General features: G+C 37.2%; 1 protein-coding gene across 10 annotated transcripts in view; it reads left to right on the top strand.

The window, feature by feature from the left end:
- PRKAG2 (protein kinase AMP-activated non-catalytic subunit gamma 2) overlaps positions 1 to 17,992 on the top strand; it is a 353,035-nt gene that overhangs the window by 277,501 nt on the left and 57,542 nt on the right. The gene's annotated exons all lie outside the window — the stretch shown is intronic.

The following is a 17,992-nucleotide window of genomic DNA, read 5'->3' as shown; positions in this document are numbered from 1 at the left end:
GCGGTAACCCCCAAATTGTGTTTATAGCACTAACCTGTAAATAACACAGAATGGTTCCCTGTATTTGCAAAAATAGCACCAGTAGGGCGTGTCTCCTTTTTTTTTAAAAGGGAAAGTTAAGTAGGAAAACCTGAAGTGGTTTATTGAATTGTTTTTGAGTTCACTTGACCCTCTCATTCCATCATTTTTAGTGCCTCTTCTTGTCTCATTCGGTTTTCTTTTTCCTGTCCTATTTTCTTCTTAAATATTCACCTGAATTTTATTTTAAAGCTGTTAAGATTTAAAGGCGATGAGCTTATTCTTTTCACAAAATTAATATTTAAAATGGAATATGATGAGTTTAAAGTTGAAAAAGAACCTTATATAAAATGCGTGACAATTTAAGGAATTTAAAAGGCATTCATGTTATTTTGTGTACTTCTATTATTTATTTAGTGACTTCTCTTTTTTCCAAGAGTATTGATAGAATAAAGCCTGGAAACAAAGAATGTACCATGTGGATGCTGTCACTGTGCCAACTTTAATACTTCTGTTCATTTACAATCATGCAATTAATTAAGCCGTGCACAACCACTATGAGAGTGTTAACCTGGTAGTATTAGGCCAATTTTTGCATTTATTTTATTTTAGAGTCACTGCAGCATTCACAGACATGTTAGACAGAATATAATGCTGTTATAGGAATAATCATAAAAAGTCCATTTCCTTGTTTATTATAAACAAGTAGTAAAATGATATACTTCAAATTTTTTCTGTAATTTGCATTTTACCTCACTGAAAAATAATCCAGTGCCAGCAGTTTCATTATATTGCAGGTCGAATTTGAGCCACTGTATACAGGGTGATAGGGTGTGCCCTTTCCATTAAGACTTTGTCTAAACCATGGGCATTTTCTTTGTCCCTGACATTAGAGAGTCCATTGCATTTAAAGTTTTTTGCTGATTAGCAGGGGCAAAGGGAGACTAGAAAACAGACTATTAGAGAGGCACCATAGTTTTCGTTAAGGGTACAGGTCCAGGTTCAAATCTCAGTTCCATCTCTTAGTAGCTGTGTGACCTTGGACTAGTTACTTAACCTCTCTGTGTCAGAGTCCTCATTTATAAAAGAGGGCTAATATCAGAGTGTTGTGAGGATTAAATGAGATGATCTGTGTAATGTTATTTGTACAGTGTAAACCCATAGTTAACCGTCTGAAAGTGTTAGTTACTATTATTGTTTGAATTCCGTTAGCCATTGTACTGAATTCATAGACTTTTTAAGGCTTTTATTGGGTCTTAACAGAGAGATTCTTCTCAACACACATTTGGCAGCTTTTTTTCTTCAGCTTTATTAATTTAATTATGTTGCATTTCTCAAAGCACATATCCAAATTTTTTTCTTTTTTTCTTTTGCATTGTCTCTGCCAATGGAATGAATGTAAAGTGTTAAGCATTAAGGAAGGGAATTTCCCATTTTCACCATCTATTTTTATCTAGATTGCTGTCATTACTTTAAAGCACACTGAATCTCACAAATAACCCTGTCAAACTTCTCTAGATTTTCAAGGAGGAGGAATGTGAAACAATTACTTGGAAGCTATTAGCTGAGCTGTAAGAAGGAATAGTGTTGGCGTAATAGTCTAAAATGCTGCTTTGTTTCTTTTGAACTTTAAATAGCTTATTCATCCAAAATACAGAAAAACTGAATATCAAGTAGAATCTTATATTTTTTTTGGGGGGGGAGTCCTCTAACAGTAGACATTACACCTTTAAACTCTGATGTGTTGGCAGCATGTCAATAGATTGCTGTTGAGTAGATTCTCTTTTAATCTTTAAACTTTCTTATCCTGCTAATGTCTTATTTTATGCATTGATGTCTGAAGGCATTACTTAGCTAAAGATATGTTTACTAGTTTTTTGTTAACAAAATATTTTTCTATTTCCTATTAAGTTCTAACTGGTAATATATTGGTTAAAAACAATTTGGAGGCATGGTGCAGAGATGGAGTAATGTCTTGAAATTTTGTTTGCAGCTGGGAAGAAAGTATTAAGGCTATACCATGATCGACCATGAATAGTTTGGGTCATCTTTTGCCTGGATTATGACATGAACTGCCTACCCACTTTTTTTCTGCCGTCAGCTTTTTTTTTACCGTCACACCCCTGGCAGAATTATCTTTCTAAAGAAAGGGTTTGATCACATTGCTCCTTTATGGAAAAATCTTTACCACTTTAGACTGTCTAGATATAGGATAAAATTTCTCTTAGTCTGCAGCCTCACCACCGCCTCCCCAGCCACACAAACCAAGTGTCATTTGGCTTTATGTGTGTATCACTTGATATCTTTTTAAAATGCAGATTCTGATTCTGGTAGGTCTGGGATGGGTCCTGAGAGTCAGCGTTTCTCACAAGCTCCCAGATTCAGCTCATAGTGCTGTTCTATTGGTCATTCTTTGAATAACAAGGCTCCAGAACAGGAGTTGGCAAATTTTTTATAAAGGGCCAGATAATAAATATTTCAAGCTTTACGGGCATGTGGTCCCATGTGGTCCCTTTCTCCGTTCCAACTACTCAACTCTGCCCTATGGCAGGAAAGCAGAAAGCAGCCAAAGACCAAACCTATCAAAAGGGCGGGGCTGCATTCCAATAAAATTTTATTGACAGGCCAGATTTGGCCGGCAGGCATTGCCCGCCCCATCTCCTCGACAATACCCCAGCCCTGGATTGTCCCTTCACTGTCTCAGTGCCCAGGAGCCTTACAATTTAGGACTGTAAGGCCTTCTGCTCCCCTTCTCCACCCTGGCTATCTTATCCATACTTCAGGACTCACTCCAAATCTTACCTTCCCTTCTCTACCTTCTCTCACAGTTCATTTTCTCTTCCCACTTCCTTTTCTTACGGCTTGCATGTAGTAGGTTCTCAGCCATGTATCGGTATGTCAACAATTACGTTAAATGTTTATAGTTAGCTGGTTGTGCTGTTTGTTTCACTGAATTTGTTCAAACTTTATTTTGGAACAGTCTTCCTCCAGGAAGTGTCATGAAAGGACATAAACTTTTCCACATTAGAAAAGAATACAAAATTAGTTTCCCCCAAAGTTACAAGCTTTCCTCACAGACTTTTACTTACCAAATAAAAAAATCTGTTTAAATTATAGTGACTTAATATTATAGCATAATGCAGAGTTATAAGTAGTTCTCAATAATCTAACTTTTTTGCATTTATATGTAGTAAAAGGGTTAAAAGCACAGACTAGATCCATGCTGCCTGAGTTCAAATCTCTTCCCTGCTGCTTACTAGTAGTGTGTGGCTTCGGGCACGTTACTTAAACTCTGTGTGCCTTTTTCCCCATGTGTAAAATGGGGATATTAATAATCCTGCTTTATGGAGATGTTGGGAGGATTAAATGATTCATTATATGAAAAATGTTTAGAACATTGCTTAGCTCATAGCAATCATTCTGTTTTCTGTTGAAATTTTTTATCGTATCAGTCAAATCTGCCTATGTTTGTTTTTATCAGTAAGTGACTTAGACTTATTCAAGGCCCAGCATCAAGCATGAAGTACATGATAAACATCTAAACACAACCTGTGAATGCTTTTTGAAATAATTGTTCAGCAATTTTATTCACGGTTAATAAACTCTATTCTAAATCTGGCACTACAAAAATTTTACCTCCACTTTAGAAATATTTGTGTTATCACCTAGGTATTTTAGAATCTTTGGTATTTCTAGTTTTCAATAACTTGCTGAAGCTGTTTTACCTACTTCTTAGCAACAAGGTTTCTTGCCATTCTGCTTCTCTCTCTCTTTTGCTAGTCATTGCCTACTTACTTCTTGTTGGGTAATCTTTTCCGTCCTGTCTGTTCTTTCTTCACCGGAATGTCATTTCTTTCACACCCTTTTTCCAAAGTATAGTCTTCTGTTTAGAACTCACCTCCAAACTTATTTGTGCTAGCAAAACTGCTACTCCAATCAAAAATTTCTAGGAAGAAATACGGGCCAATTTTTGTAAGAGAGACTAGTCAAGAATCCTGGAATTTAGACCAATTCTGTAATGAAGTAACTTTATTTCCTTGGATAACTCATAAAATCTCTTGGGACCTTTTTTGTTTGTTTTGCTATTGTTCTTGTCATTGTGAGTTTTTCTTGCCCAAACAAAGGGTCTGGCACTTGGGGATTTTTTCCTTTTCCTTCTAGCTCGAAAATATGACCCCAAATCAATCACTTTATATAAATTTAAGAAACAAACAAAAATTGTGTTCATGTTTACATGCATTGTCAACAGGGATGATATTGCCCCTGAGGTACTAACAATTGATTCTTGGAGAAAAGCAGGACAAAAACTTTTAAATTGTAGAATGGTTTGTGGTCTTCCACAAGGGCCACAGTAAATAAACAGACTGTGTAGCTGTGGTATTAAAATTGCATGGGGCAGGGGAGGACAGTTAGGAAAAATACTTATTAAAAGACTCCAGGGGAACACAACTCACCCTGCAGTATGCCCGTGGTCTATGCCTCAGACCATGTACTTTTCTCATTTTCTTGTTTCTTCAATAAACTCTTTACTCCCTTGCCTACCCTCCCCACCCCCCAAAAAAATAAAAAACAGACTCTGGGGGAGGCAATAATGAGAAAAAGGTTGAGAAACATTGCTCTAACTTATCTGAGAAAGAATTATCTTGCTGTGTATTTGTCATAACCTATTAAATTATTCCCTTATCATTTAGCTTTTAGAACATCTTCCTCAGTAAAACTCAGCAGGCAACCTTTAAGTTTTTGGGTATAACGTGAGGGGCACTGACCTCTGGTGGTAAAGATATTAAAGTGACAGGGTTGTGAGTGCATGACTTGGTTGCTTCTTGGTAGTATTAGAAGCTCTACTAATAATCCGTTAGTATTAGACGTTCTAATAATAATCTCTTTTCCAAATTTTACCCTTCCCTACTGAGTTCGCATGTTTTTCTTAAAGGAGAGATTCATTTTTTCTTGATTACAGGAAATTTTTACAATTTATAAATATTTACAGTTAATTTTTCTTCTCTAGCTGGTCCCATATTTAAAATTATCATATTTAATAGATTTTAAGTGCATATTTTAATATCTCTGAAGTCAGAATGCAGCTTAAACATTGATGGCATCTTAGGATGTGGTGAGATACAGTAGTTGTCTTAAACTGAGGAGGTTTTGATATCTGAAATGGGAAACTCCTTGACTAGTTTAAACAAAAGGGAGGATGAATAGGAGGATTCAGGGGTATCTGGAAGTGAGACTTGTCATCAGGCTTTGTAGGTAACTAGAACACACTGGGAAGTTACCAACACTAAGGCAGTGCCCGTGTCATCATCTCTCTGGGGCCTGTGAAACTCCCTCTAAAGAATGACTTTCCCTGTTCCTTGGTTCCCATGTCAGGAAATGGCCCCTAGATCTTCCTGCCTCTCAGTTCTGACCTTACCAGCCAACTGACCAGGGCCCCAGCCCAATGACTCAGCCACTGGGTGATGACCAGGGCTGGGCACACAGCGCAGCTCTGCTGAGCAGGCTGCTTTGCTTGGTTTGGAGCAGATCTCAGAGGAGAGGCCGTGGCTGGGCAAAACCATAAGGAGTCCTCACCAGAATCCTCATGACTTAAAATTTTAACTTTGAATTTTAAATTTGGGAAAGTTGGTTCTAAAAGAATTTGGAGTTTACATGGGAAAAAAAAGAAAGAATTTTTCTTTTTTCTATGATTATAGTAATAGCTGGCATATATTGAGTATATCAAGGCACTGGTTCTAAGTCTTTTATATTTATTAATATCTAATCTTTAAAACAACCCTAAGAGGTAAGTATTTTTATCCTTGCCCTTTCATAGATGAGGAAATTAAGAAAGTAAGAGGTTAATAAATTACCTGAGGTTGTCGACATACCTAGGAAAGTGATTGTGGTGGGTTGAGTAGTGTCCCTCAGAGTTCATGTCCACCTGGAACCTCAGAATGTGGCCTTATTTGGAAATAGGATCTTTGCAGATGTGATTTTAGTTAAGGATCTCGAGACAAAATCATCTTGGATGTAGAGTTGGCCCTAAATCCAATGGCTGGTAACATTGTAAGAGAAGGAAGAGGGAGATTTAGACACAGAGATACACACACATGTGGAAGAATTTCCAAGCCTGGCGAGGTCAGAGTTTGGAGTGATGCACCTACAAGCCAAGGAGGGCAGAGAATTGACGGCAAACCCCAGACACGAGGACGAGGCCAGGAGGAATTCGCAGCCTTCAGAGGGAGCGTGGCCCTCCCAACTCCTAAATTTTGGACTTCTAGCCTCTAGAACTGTGAGACAATGTAATTCTGTTGTTTTAAGCCACACAGTTTGCGGTACTTTCATATGGCAGCCTTAAGGAAACTGTAAGACAAAGGTGGAACCAGGTTCAAACCCAGGATTTAGGTTTTCAGAGCCCATGTTCTGAACCAACATGCACATTGATATGAAGTAGTAGCTTTCATTCAGAAAACCTGCTTTCCTTTTTTTTTTTTTTTTGATTTATTTACAAGCACTCTATACCAACCTAGCAAAATCTCCCTTTTTGCCTTTCCCCTTCCTCTGGTACCCTCTAATCAACTTTCTCTCTATACATGTGCTGTTTCTAGATAGCTCATATAAGTGACGTCATACAGTGTATGTCCCATGTGCCTTCCTTATTTCACACAGCATAATGTTTTCAAGACTTATCCACATTGTAGCCATGCCTCAGAACTTCAGTCCTTCTTACGGCCAATACTATTCCATTGTATGTGTATTAGTCTAAGGGGTGCTGATGCAAAAATACCAGAAATTGGTTGTTTTTTATAAAGGGTGTTTATTTGGGGTAGGAGCTTACAGATACCAGGCCATAAAGCATAAGTTACTTCCCTCACCAAAGTCTGTTTTCACGTGTTGGAGCAAGATGGCTGCCGACGGCTGTGAGGGTTCAGGCTTCCTGGGTTCCTCCCTTCCAGGGTCTTGCTTCTCTCTGGGTTCAGAGTTCCTCTCTTCCTGGGACTCCAGCTTAAGGCTTCAGCATCAAACTCCAACATTAAGAACCCTCAACTCTGTCCTTTGCCATGCCTTTTATCTGGCAATGCCCTACGGCACAAGAGGTTTACATAATTACTTAATCAAGTAAACCTATGAATGCAATACAATCTAATATGCCCAGAGGAGAAGATCAGTTTACAAACATAATCCAGTATTTCTTTTTGGAATTCATCAATAGTATCAAACTGCTACAGTATGTTATGTACCACCTCTTTCAATTTTTTTTTTTTACCTGTTCATGCCTTAACCTACTCTTACCAAGATTCCATTTTCCCCACTCTACCCAAACTACCTCAGGTTACCAGTTGCTTCCATTTTGCAAATCCAGTGGACATTTATCATTCCTTGTCTTACTTTGAACTTTTAGCAATATTTAACAGAGGTAACCACTAATCCTTTCTTGAAGCATATCTTTAATTTCTCTGATAAAACACTCTCCTGGTAGTCTCTTCATAAATATCTGGCTATTTCCTTGCAAATTCCTGTTCTTCTTTCTTCTTCTTCTTCTCTTTTAATAACAGCTTTGAGATAAAATTCACATACCACCCAATCGTTCTTTTTGGAGTATTAAATATTGGACTTCCTCCTGGCCGTGTCCTAGGCCTACTTATCTTCTCAGTCTATGCTCTCACCTTAGACATCTTATGCACTTCTGTGGCTTTAATTACCTTGATACATAATGCCCAATGTTTTAATTCCATGGATTTAGTTACCATGATGCTTTGGTAACTGATGGTACCCAAGTATATGTTTCTAGGGACCTCTCTCTTCTGAGTATTCAGTTACCTGCTTGACATCTCTGCTGGAATCATTTCATGATTCCTTGGTTCTATTTTCCTCCTTTTTTTTTTTTTTTAATCAGCCTGTTTCAGTAAATGGTACCACCTCCACCTAGTTGTTTTAACAGGAAACTCTGAAGCTATTCATGATGTCTGGCTCTAGCTTTCTTTCATTCACCCACATCTAACTAATCAAATCGTCTCAATTTTACTTCCTAAATATCTACTTCTTTATATAACTTCTGCCATCATTCTAGGCCAAGCCATCATCGTCTTTTTCTTTAACTATTCAACCAACAAACTGTATCCTTGCATCTACTCTGTCCCTTCCTATCAACTTTCAATCCTAAAATTAGAGATACTTTAAAGTCATATTTAATCATGTCACAGGCTTAAAAGCCTTCAATAATCTCTATTTCTTAGTGTGTGCCGTAATGTACACTACTTGTTCTTATTTGTACCTTCCTCTCAAGGCTTACTTTCTACTTTTTTTTCCCTTCAACTATACTGGCCTTCTTTAAATTCCTTAAACTACCTTGTTCCTCCATGCCTTCTGGTCTTTCCATACACTCTTTTCTCTTCCTGAATTGTTCTTCCCTCTCCTACTGGCTACATGTTAGTTTTTCTCCAGGTCTCAGTTTAAAAGTCATTTCCTTTCCAGCAGCCCCAGAATAGTACTTTACATATTATCTCATAATCCCTACTGTTTGGGCACTGTTAAGAGAAATGCATTTACTTTTGTTTCTTTGCTGTTAAATTTTAAACTCTATGAGGATGGAGACTTAGTATTATTCATCAGATTATTCTCAAAACCTGGCATATATTACTGTTTCTGTAAATATTTATTATAAAATTGAACATATATATATTTTGGAACTCAACTTTTTCCTTGGCACATAAGCTTAGAGTACTTCAGGTAATTAATGTTTCTTTTAAAGAAATGAGTCATTTATATTTAAAGCATTATAGAAATGGGAGGAAATCCATTTCCTAAATTAATGGTGTACTTACTAATCCAAGAGAATGACAAGGTAGAAAAACTGAGGAAATAATGATGACTCGAGTCTATCTCCCAGAGATGTAGGCTTCTCCACCTACATATGAAATCAAAATATGTCAGTAATTGAGCAACTCAAAGGCAATGAGAAATGGATAGAAATGTGACAGCTTGCTTACATAATATGTTATCTCAGCGGAAGTCTTTTAGATCTTGTGTGACTGTGATTGCACTTGTTCTAATGTTAAGAAAAAAGAAGTCTGGCTTAACACTTAATAAAATGGGAGAGTCATTGTGGGGGAGAAAATTAATTTTGGGACCTTAAGGTTCACTTTTAGTCACTCTTCCCTCTTTAATTTGCTCCTTTCTTTGTCCCACTTTGAGCTATTTCACATGTGCTTATAGTGTCTGAATTTATGTAACATCATTGAGGTTTCTGAATGTCACACTGTCTTACTCATTATATTTTAGCTTGTATTTTGGTCATTTATAACTAACAGTAAATTGATAACTAACAGTGAATTGTTGTTTTATAGATTATGAACTACGTTTTACTTGAAAGAGTGTTCTTATTCCATTAAGACCTCCTCAAGAATACACACACACACACACACACACGCTGATAAGTGTATTCATGCCCTTTGCTTGGTTCTCACTTTTCATGTTGATTTCTTTAGCTTTGAAGCTTATGTAAATGGTATCCCCCCCACCTTTTAAAGCCTTTGTAATTAGTGTCATAGTAATTAAGAGCATGAGTCAGATCCAGATTGGAGTCCCATTTATTCTACTTAGTAGCTGTGAGACTTGGGCAACTTATTTCTGAACTTTAGTTTTTTTTGTGTATAACTTGGAAATAATAATAGTACTAGCTAATGGGATTATATGTAGATTAAATAACCATGAGCATAGCACTCACTACAATGCCTGGTATGTAGTACAGGCTCCATAAATGTAACTGCCATGACCCTAGAAAAAATAGAAAAGATAGAACTGAGGAAAATTTTCAAAATTGAAGTTACCATTAGTACATCATCCAGTCACAGCTATTTATCCAGCCAAAGCTCTGGTACCTAAACTGTCAAATTTCCCCTATGTGGATATGTGTGTTTATTACCCATTTGACAGCGTTTGTGATTGAAGGTTTGAGTTTATTTATCCCCACCCCTCAGAATTGCCCTACAAGAAGGATGGTGCGATCCCTCTTTTACAAATGAAGAAATTCAGGCTCCCGGGGATTAAGTGCTTCGCTCAAGGTATCATATAAGGTGGTGGCACTTCACATCTAGGCTTGGTCTAGATATAGCCTGTTTTTTCTTCTGCACTATCTCCTAGTTGAACTTTGGAGGATACCTTAAGTAGTCCTCATTGGAAAAGGCCTGCTAGCTAACATTCTTGATAAAAGGACCTGAGACCTGTGAGCTTATAAAGGAATCGTCTATTATTAGTGCTTTATTTTTATTTTATGACTCTGCAAATCATGTTTTATATTTGACTTGAAACAGTAATTCTTTTTTTTTTCAGAGTTAGAAGAGGAGCTCTTTTTTTTAATGTTACATTCAAAAAAATATGAGGTCCCCCTCACCCCAATCCTCCTACATCAACAACCTCTTTCATCATTGTGGCACATTCATTGCATTTGGTGAATACATTTTGGAGCACCACATGGACAGTGGTCCACATTGTAGTTTACACTCTTCCCCAGTCCACCAGTGGGCCATGGCAGGACATACAATGTCCAGCATCTGTCCCTGCAGTACCACCCAGGGCAACTCCAAGTCCTGAAAATGCCCCTACATCATATCTCTTCTTCCCTCTCCCTACCCTCAGCAGCTACCGTGGCCACTTTCTCCACACCAATGTTACGATTTCTTCCATTACTAATCACAATAGTTCCATAGTAGAATATCAGTAAGTCCACTCTAATCCATACTCTATTCCTCCATCCTGTGGACCCTGGGATGGTTATGTCCACTCCCCCTCTATATCAAGAGGGGACTTAGATTCCACATGGATGATGGATGAAATTCTCCTGCTTTCAGTTGTAGGCACTCTTGGCTCCCTGGTGTGGTCATTGACCTTCTTCACCTCCCTGTTAGCTGGCCAGGGTAAATCCAGTAAACCAGACAGTAGGAGTTGCAAGTCTGCTGAGGTTCAGGGCCTGGCTGTCACATGGATGGTCCAGAGATTCAGGTCTCCTGAGTATACACCAACCCTCATGCCAACCACAGGTCCGGTAAAAGTAACAGAAGAGGCATGTGTAGAAAGGTCATATCTGAGTTCAACTGCATCACACTCAGGAACACAAACTCCAAAGTAGGGCTAACTGACATGGTCCTGAACTCCAGAGCCATCTGCCATGACTGTAGAACCTGTGGGTCTCTGTAGCCCTCAGGAGAACCAGTACCTGGGCTTCTGTCTACTTTGGCTGTCTCTGGGATCCTGCTGAGGTGTGCGTAAGCATTACCCCTCTGATGACCTCCCAACTCTTTTTTGGAGACTCATGGCCAAAAAAACTCATTTGTCCTTTCCATTTCCCCCTTTTATCCAAAGTCATAAAGCAGTTTTTTAACTCTTGATAATTACATGTAGGCTGAGATATTCTGCTGGTCTGAGTTGACCCTTTTATTCATTCTTAAAGGTGCTTACACCTAGCATGAGAACAATGATGTGCCATATTAGAGTTAGCCAGAAAGCCCATTATATTGCTAAACCCCCAAAATGTGTACATGTTTATGGGCATATGTTGAAGTTCTGGTAAACTGTAAGGTTCAGTATGAGTTAGAATGGCATTTTGTTAGAATCTTGAACTGCAATACACCAGTCTTGAATTCACCTGAATAAGTTGACCAAAATTTGGTCTGCCATGCAGTGGTTTACTGAAGATATTCATTTAGCTCTTCCCTCCTAAAATCCCACTGAAATATCAGAAATCAATTAAATTGAGAGCAAAAAAGTACTCTTGCTCAAAAAACTTGAAAAAAACCCAGTAAAGTGGATAAACCTTTGTCAGGTCTGTTCAATAAAACATCAGCTATTAGCAATAAGAGGGTCTTCTTAATTATAAATACAGAAACTTTAAAAATGATATTATGGGAAGTGGATGTGACTTAAGTGATAGGTCCTCTGCCTACCATACGGGAGGAGCTGGATTCAATCCCTGGGGCCTCCTGGTCAAAAAGAAGACAAAGCTTGCCTCTGCGGCAAGCCAGTGCCTGCGTGGCAAGCCAGCGCCCGCGCACGTGAGTCACACAGCAAGATGATGACAAAACAAGAAGGGAGGAGTCAAAATGAAGCACAGCAGAAACCAGGAACTAACTGAGGTGGTGCAATTGACAGGGAACCTCTCTCCACATCAGAGGTCCCCAGGATTGAATCCTGGTGAATCCTAGAGGAGAAAGATGAAAAGAGGAGACAAAAGGAGAAATGATACAGAAGATCACACAGCAAATGGACACAGCAAGAAACAGTGGGATGGGGGAGGGGAAGAAAAAAATAAAATAAAATACATTTCTCTTTCAAAAACTATTAAAAGAAAGAAACCCAAATATATAAAACTATGTCAATACATTTAAAAATTTTTTAAATCAACTCTTGAATAAATTTTAACCAATTTATATTTTGCTGGATAATTATCTCTTTTTTCAGTCACCAAAGAAGAAATTAAAAAGTAATGAATTGACTTAATACTTTAATTGGGTGAACTATATGGTATGTGAAGTATATCTCAATAAAGCTGCTTTTAAAAACAGATAATTAAGATCTAACCCCTCCTCTTCTCTTGTAAAAAAATGTACAATAGCCAGCCTGTTTATACATGAATTCTGTAAAACCTTCAAGGAACAGTTCTTAGGCTATTTACACTATTTTAGAGCATAGAGAAGAATGGAATACTTCCCAGCTCATTTTGTAAGACTAAGCTTGATCCTGATATCAAAACCAGAGGAGGGAAGCAGATGTAGCTCAAGTAGTTGAGCACCTGCCTCCTACATATGAGGTCTCAGGTTCGATTCCTGGTACCTCCTAAAAACAAACATGATAAAACTAACTCTCCTTGAGGAGCAGATGTAGCTCAGTGGGTGGTCAACCACTGAGGTTCAGTCCCCAGTACTGCCTAAAAAAAAACAAAAACAAAAAACCAAGAGGATAGCACATGTAAAAAGAAGAAAACAAATTACTAATCTTACACTTAAAATACAGGCAGAACACTTAAATAAACATTAGCAAGTTGTGCCGGGCACTGTATTGTGACCAAGCAAGGCTTACTTCAGAGTGCAAGGATAGTTCAGTATTAAGAAATCCGCTAAGGAATTAAAAGAGAGAAAGCTGTAATCATCTTAATACAGAGTGAAGCAGCAGTTGATAAAATTCAGCCTATATGCCTAAAGAAAATCCTTCATAAACTAGGGAACTTCTTTAACTTTCTGAAAATTTATCTGATACAAGTTGGCTGGGGCAACAGCTATCTACTTCCTGTTCTTATAATTATCAAGGTGTTTTCTTGTTCTGCTGATCTGTCTGGTGCATGTTGCTCTACCTTTGAACTGACCTTGATCCTTATGGTTGCCTCAGCTTAATAATTGGGTTCTGTTTCCTCAGTAAGAGGAAACATAGGCTTTAGTTCTAAAATTCCTGGAATTAAATATGAAGCCCTTTTAAAACTGATGGGAACCACATATGATTTCAAAGCCACTGCTGTGTGATAGCCATTAGGCAATTATTGCAGGTCATTTTCAAATATCTAATTAGGAAATCTTAGTTTTGCCTATATTTTCACTGCTCCTCTCTTATTTAGAAGACATGCATTTCACTGGCATGTGCACATTTATCCACACACGTGCTAAACTAAATGCAAAAAGCATGCAAAGGAAGAAATCTAATAAACCTCGTTTTGTCTACTGCCTTATAATAAGTCCTGTAAAATTATATTTAAGCTTTGGCTTTGTTTCTAAGCACTTCAGAAAAACTTTTATAAAAGAGTTTAATTTTTTTTCTCCTATACTTTTAACTTCTGTGTTTCCTGTTTTTACTTATTTCTTGCTTAAATAATTTAAGTGATTTTCTAAGAAGAAAAAAATACTGCATGAATATAGTAAACAGTATGTTTCTAAATGAAGTGTTTTATTAAAAATAAATTTTAAAATGACTAGCAAGTTAATATGTTTCTTAAATTTCATCTCATTAATTTAAAATTATGGAGATTGGGAATAAGAAGCAAAGACTTTTTTTTTTTTTTAATGAAGTTCAGGGCAATAGGTAAATTTTGTTTTAAAATACCTTTTTGTTCTTATGCGCTCAGCTCTTTAAAACATAGTTTGACTCTTTTACTTTGACCTGTGATTAATGAAGGAATATGTGACTTATAATATTCAGTTACCATAAATACAGGAGATGGGGATTTGACTTGTTCTCAGATATAGGTGGGATAGGGTATTGGGGGAGCTCCTCCCAGTCTCCTTGCCTGAGTTGGCAGCACAGAGCCTCTTTCAGGTGGTGGCTGGACAGTCTGCCAAGTATTCACTTTTGGAAATAGAAGTTGAGAACTGTGAGGATAAAACAAGCAGAAGGTAGACAGGCTGGGCAGAAATCTGGACTGATGATAACCACGAGACAGTACATAGAATTGCCAGTGATAGGTAGAGCCATAACCAGATAATGGCAAAAATTCCTGGGCCAACTAGGGGTGGTGGTAGGGGAAGCATAGCTAGAGCATTGGGTCCACAGCTGCTGCACAGTAACCATCATCATGGCAGTATCTTATCCAAGGTTTCCATGGGTAGAGTCTCTAGGTACCTTACCTTCTCCCCACCTTTGGTCTTCTCAAGGTCTCTGGGTTGTGATTTTAGATGTAACAAACCTAATATCTAAAAGTTCTTAAGTAAGGCATAAACCTTCCATTTCACAGTTATAAATAAGGATTAAAATATGAATACCTGTGAGAAAGGACTATAGTGACCTAAATTTACTCTATAGGATACGTGACAATGTCCAAACCTGAGAAGAGGTTTGATAGAGGATAGAACATCCTTGAGGGAGAAAAGTACTAAGAGGGATGATTCAGATTCTCATTTTTTTCTTTGTCCATAATTCCAAATTTAAAAATATTGGTTTTAATAAAGGCTTTTGGTGATAGAGATGACAATACGTTCCAATGAAAGGCACAAAAAATTATGAAGCAAGTAAAAACCTTGATGCTTCTGAAAACTCTGGGTTTTTACCATCTTTAATATCATCAAAGATCATGTATATGAAATTAGTAGGACCCAATACAAGTAGGAAAGGCTCTTTTCCAACAAAGAAGACATAACCAGCCCTCTCTCTCTATAACTCAGTTTACTTATCATGTGAGATGGCTGCTTTAGACACTCCTAGATTGATGCCTTAGTTTGCTAAATGCTGCCCAAGCAATATAACAGAAATGGGTTGACTTTTATAATGGAATTTACTAGGTTAAAAGCTTACAGTTCTGAGGCTGTGAAAATGTCCAAATCAAGGCATCATCAGGGGTGCTATGTCACCGAAGGTAAGCTGCTGGTGATGCTAGACTCCTGCCATGTGGCAAGACACAATGGAGTTCCGCTGTTCTGGGTCTCTGCCTCTCTGAAGCAATCTGATTAAAGTCCCCCCAACTGAATCCAATCCAGTCAAAGGGTCCCACACCCACAGGAAAGGATTTAGCTCTAAGAACATAATCTTATCTGGGGTCCACAAAAAAGCTTCAGACTGTCACAGTGCCTCAGTAAACATTTAAGTCATTCGTTTCTTTGATTCTGTTTAACAAGAAGTCTATTTCTAATTGACTTCTATTTATTTATAAATTCGGTATTTTAGTTTATGTATCAGTTACTCATTCAGCTTGAACAATCAAGCTTCTATGAACTAATGGTAACAACATCCAGTTTCTTAAACTTTGAACCTGAGAAACAGATTTTGGAATATGATGACCTCTCCAAAATGTACCGCACAGGAGTGGGTATAGCTCAGTGGTTGAGTACTTGTTATCTATGTACAAGGTCCTGGGTTCAATTCCCATTTCCTCCTTAAAAAAAAAAAGTCAATAAGGACAATGTGTACCGCACAGCCGTCTAAGTGCCTTTTCAAACCACAATTATTGCTTATAATTGAAGACTTTTAAGTAGACAGGCTCTTTATATTATGTGTACAGAATTTGAAATGAAAGATAACAGCAGAGATTCTTAGTGGTGTAGAAGGTGAGAAACACTGACCTTACCTCAAGTAGGTAAGTTCCACATCAGCAAAACGACTTCTGAGGTCGTATCTCAGCATTCTGTTTCTCATCCTTGCAGGCATTTCTTTTGCCTTAAAAATAAAGCAGAGAGGGAAGCAGATGTGGCTCAGGCAATTGAGCTTCCACCTACCACACGGAAAGGAAGGCCCAGGTTCTTGTTCGAGCAAGACAGCAGTCTGGCGCAATAGGCAGTGCGGCGAGCTGATGCAACAAGATGACACAAAAGGAGACACAGGAAAGACACAACAAAGCAGGGAGCAGATATATTTTTGTCAATGCAGATGTTTTTCATTACTGTTATAATCATCAAGGGTCGGTAGCATAAAGTAACATAAAGCTAATGGCTATGAGAATTTTTGACTTGCTAAAAATGTAGATCACTGCATTAAACTCTATCCTTATATTTGCTTGATATTCTTCTTAGACATTGTACAATTATTGTTAGCACAATATCAAACATGAACATAGTATTCCTACAAAAATACTCCCTTAATGTTGTTGATACAAAACTAAGCTTTTCTTCTTCAAAAAATGTAAATGAATGATGGTTCCATAGACTATATGTATTAGGGTTAGTGGTAATATGCAAAATTGACTTTGTTTTCAAGACTGAATAGCATATTGACTTTGCATTTGGTGGCCAGCTGTGTGTACCCTAATTTTTTGTCTTTTATTTTTTAAAAGTTTTATTACATTACGTAAGCCTTGAGTTATTAGATAACCTGCTGATCGTATACTTATACTTTATACTTTACTCCACTCAATTTGAACCCCACGTAATAAATATTTTAAATTATTTACAGATGGTTGTAACTAAAATAATGATATAATTTACTACTAACATAGTTAGATTCCTAATAAGGTCTTGTAAGAGTTGCATATTTTATGCATTTTTAACTTGCTGGGAGCAGTTCTTAGAATGACATCTATAATTCTCTATCAGTAATAGGTACTCTTTATTTCTTGTCTATGTAGAGAACCAGATTTACTTTTTTCCTTTCCTATAAAACACTTTTTTTTCTTTCCAAGCATAAATATTACAATTTTCCAACTGGACAGGTACCAAAAGAAACTGAGAATCTGAATGGCATATTGATAGCTATAATGCTTAGCAGAGAAATATGTTCACAATAGGCATTCAAAAATGTTTGTTACACATGGAATGAATGAATTGTAAGGCAGTTGTTTGAGTCATATACTTTTCATTACACACTGTAATTTTGTTTAACTCTGGAATTGAGGTTACTAGATTTAATTCAAATAAAGTCAAAGTATTTGGAAATAAAAACTAATTTAACAATTCTCAGAAAAAGTGAAGTTAATCATAGTTGCTATCATAATAATAGTTGATAGGAAAAAAGGACAGAATTCTTTTCCACTAAATTCTTTGTACAACTAAGTGAGGGGAAGAGATAAAATACTTAGTGTTGGCTAAGTCTTATCATTTTCCTCACAGTTATACTTGCAGCTCTTAAATCTCTATTCTTGTTAGTCTCTCTGACTGAGAGAGAATTTTATTATCTGAATTTATTTCCCCATCTCATTAGGTACATAGTGTTAATGAAAAGTTGCCATGTTATACCATATTTCTGCATATAAGTTTTGCTAACATTCCATTTTTCCTATTTAAGTGATGCTGGGATATGAAGCAATCTTTCAACTTATGTGAATGCTTATTATATTTTTTGTTGATAGCATTGAAGGACGTTGTACTCTTTTCATCTAGTGTATTAATAAGAAACCACTGCTCTTTTTAGAAGGGATACACAGGCATATTCTTAGGGTAATTGGCTTTTCGTAACAATTTTAGTTGGTTACGCAAGACAATCGCCATGGCAAAAACATTGACTGTGCAGTTCATGGTTCGGTTCTCCCTTGCAGTACAGGTTCCATCAGGTGTGGTATCCCAAAAACATGACCTAGTGGTATGAAAGC

Source organism: Dasypus novemcinctus, chromosome 5, assembly GCF_030445035.2.
Source record: "Dasypus novemcinctus isolate mDasNov1 chromosome 5, mDasNov1.1.hap2, whole genome shotgun sequence".
Lineage (NCBI taxonomy): Eukaryota > Metazoa > Chordata > Mammalia > Cingulata > Dasypodidae > Dasypus > Dasypus novemcinctus.
Note: the sequence above shows the minus strand (reverse complement) of the source record. Positions and strands in the feature narration are given on the sequence as shown.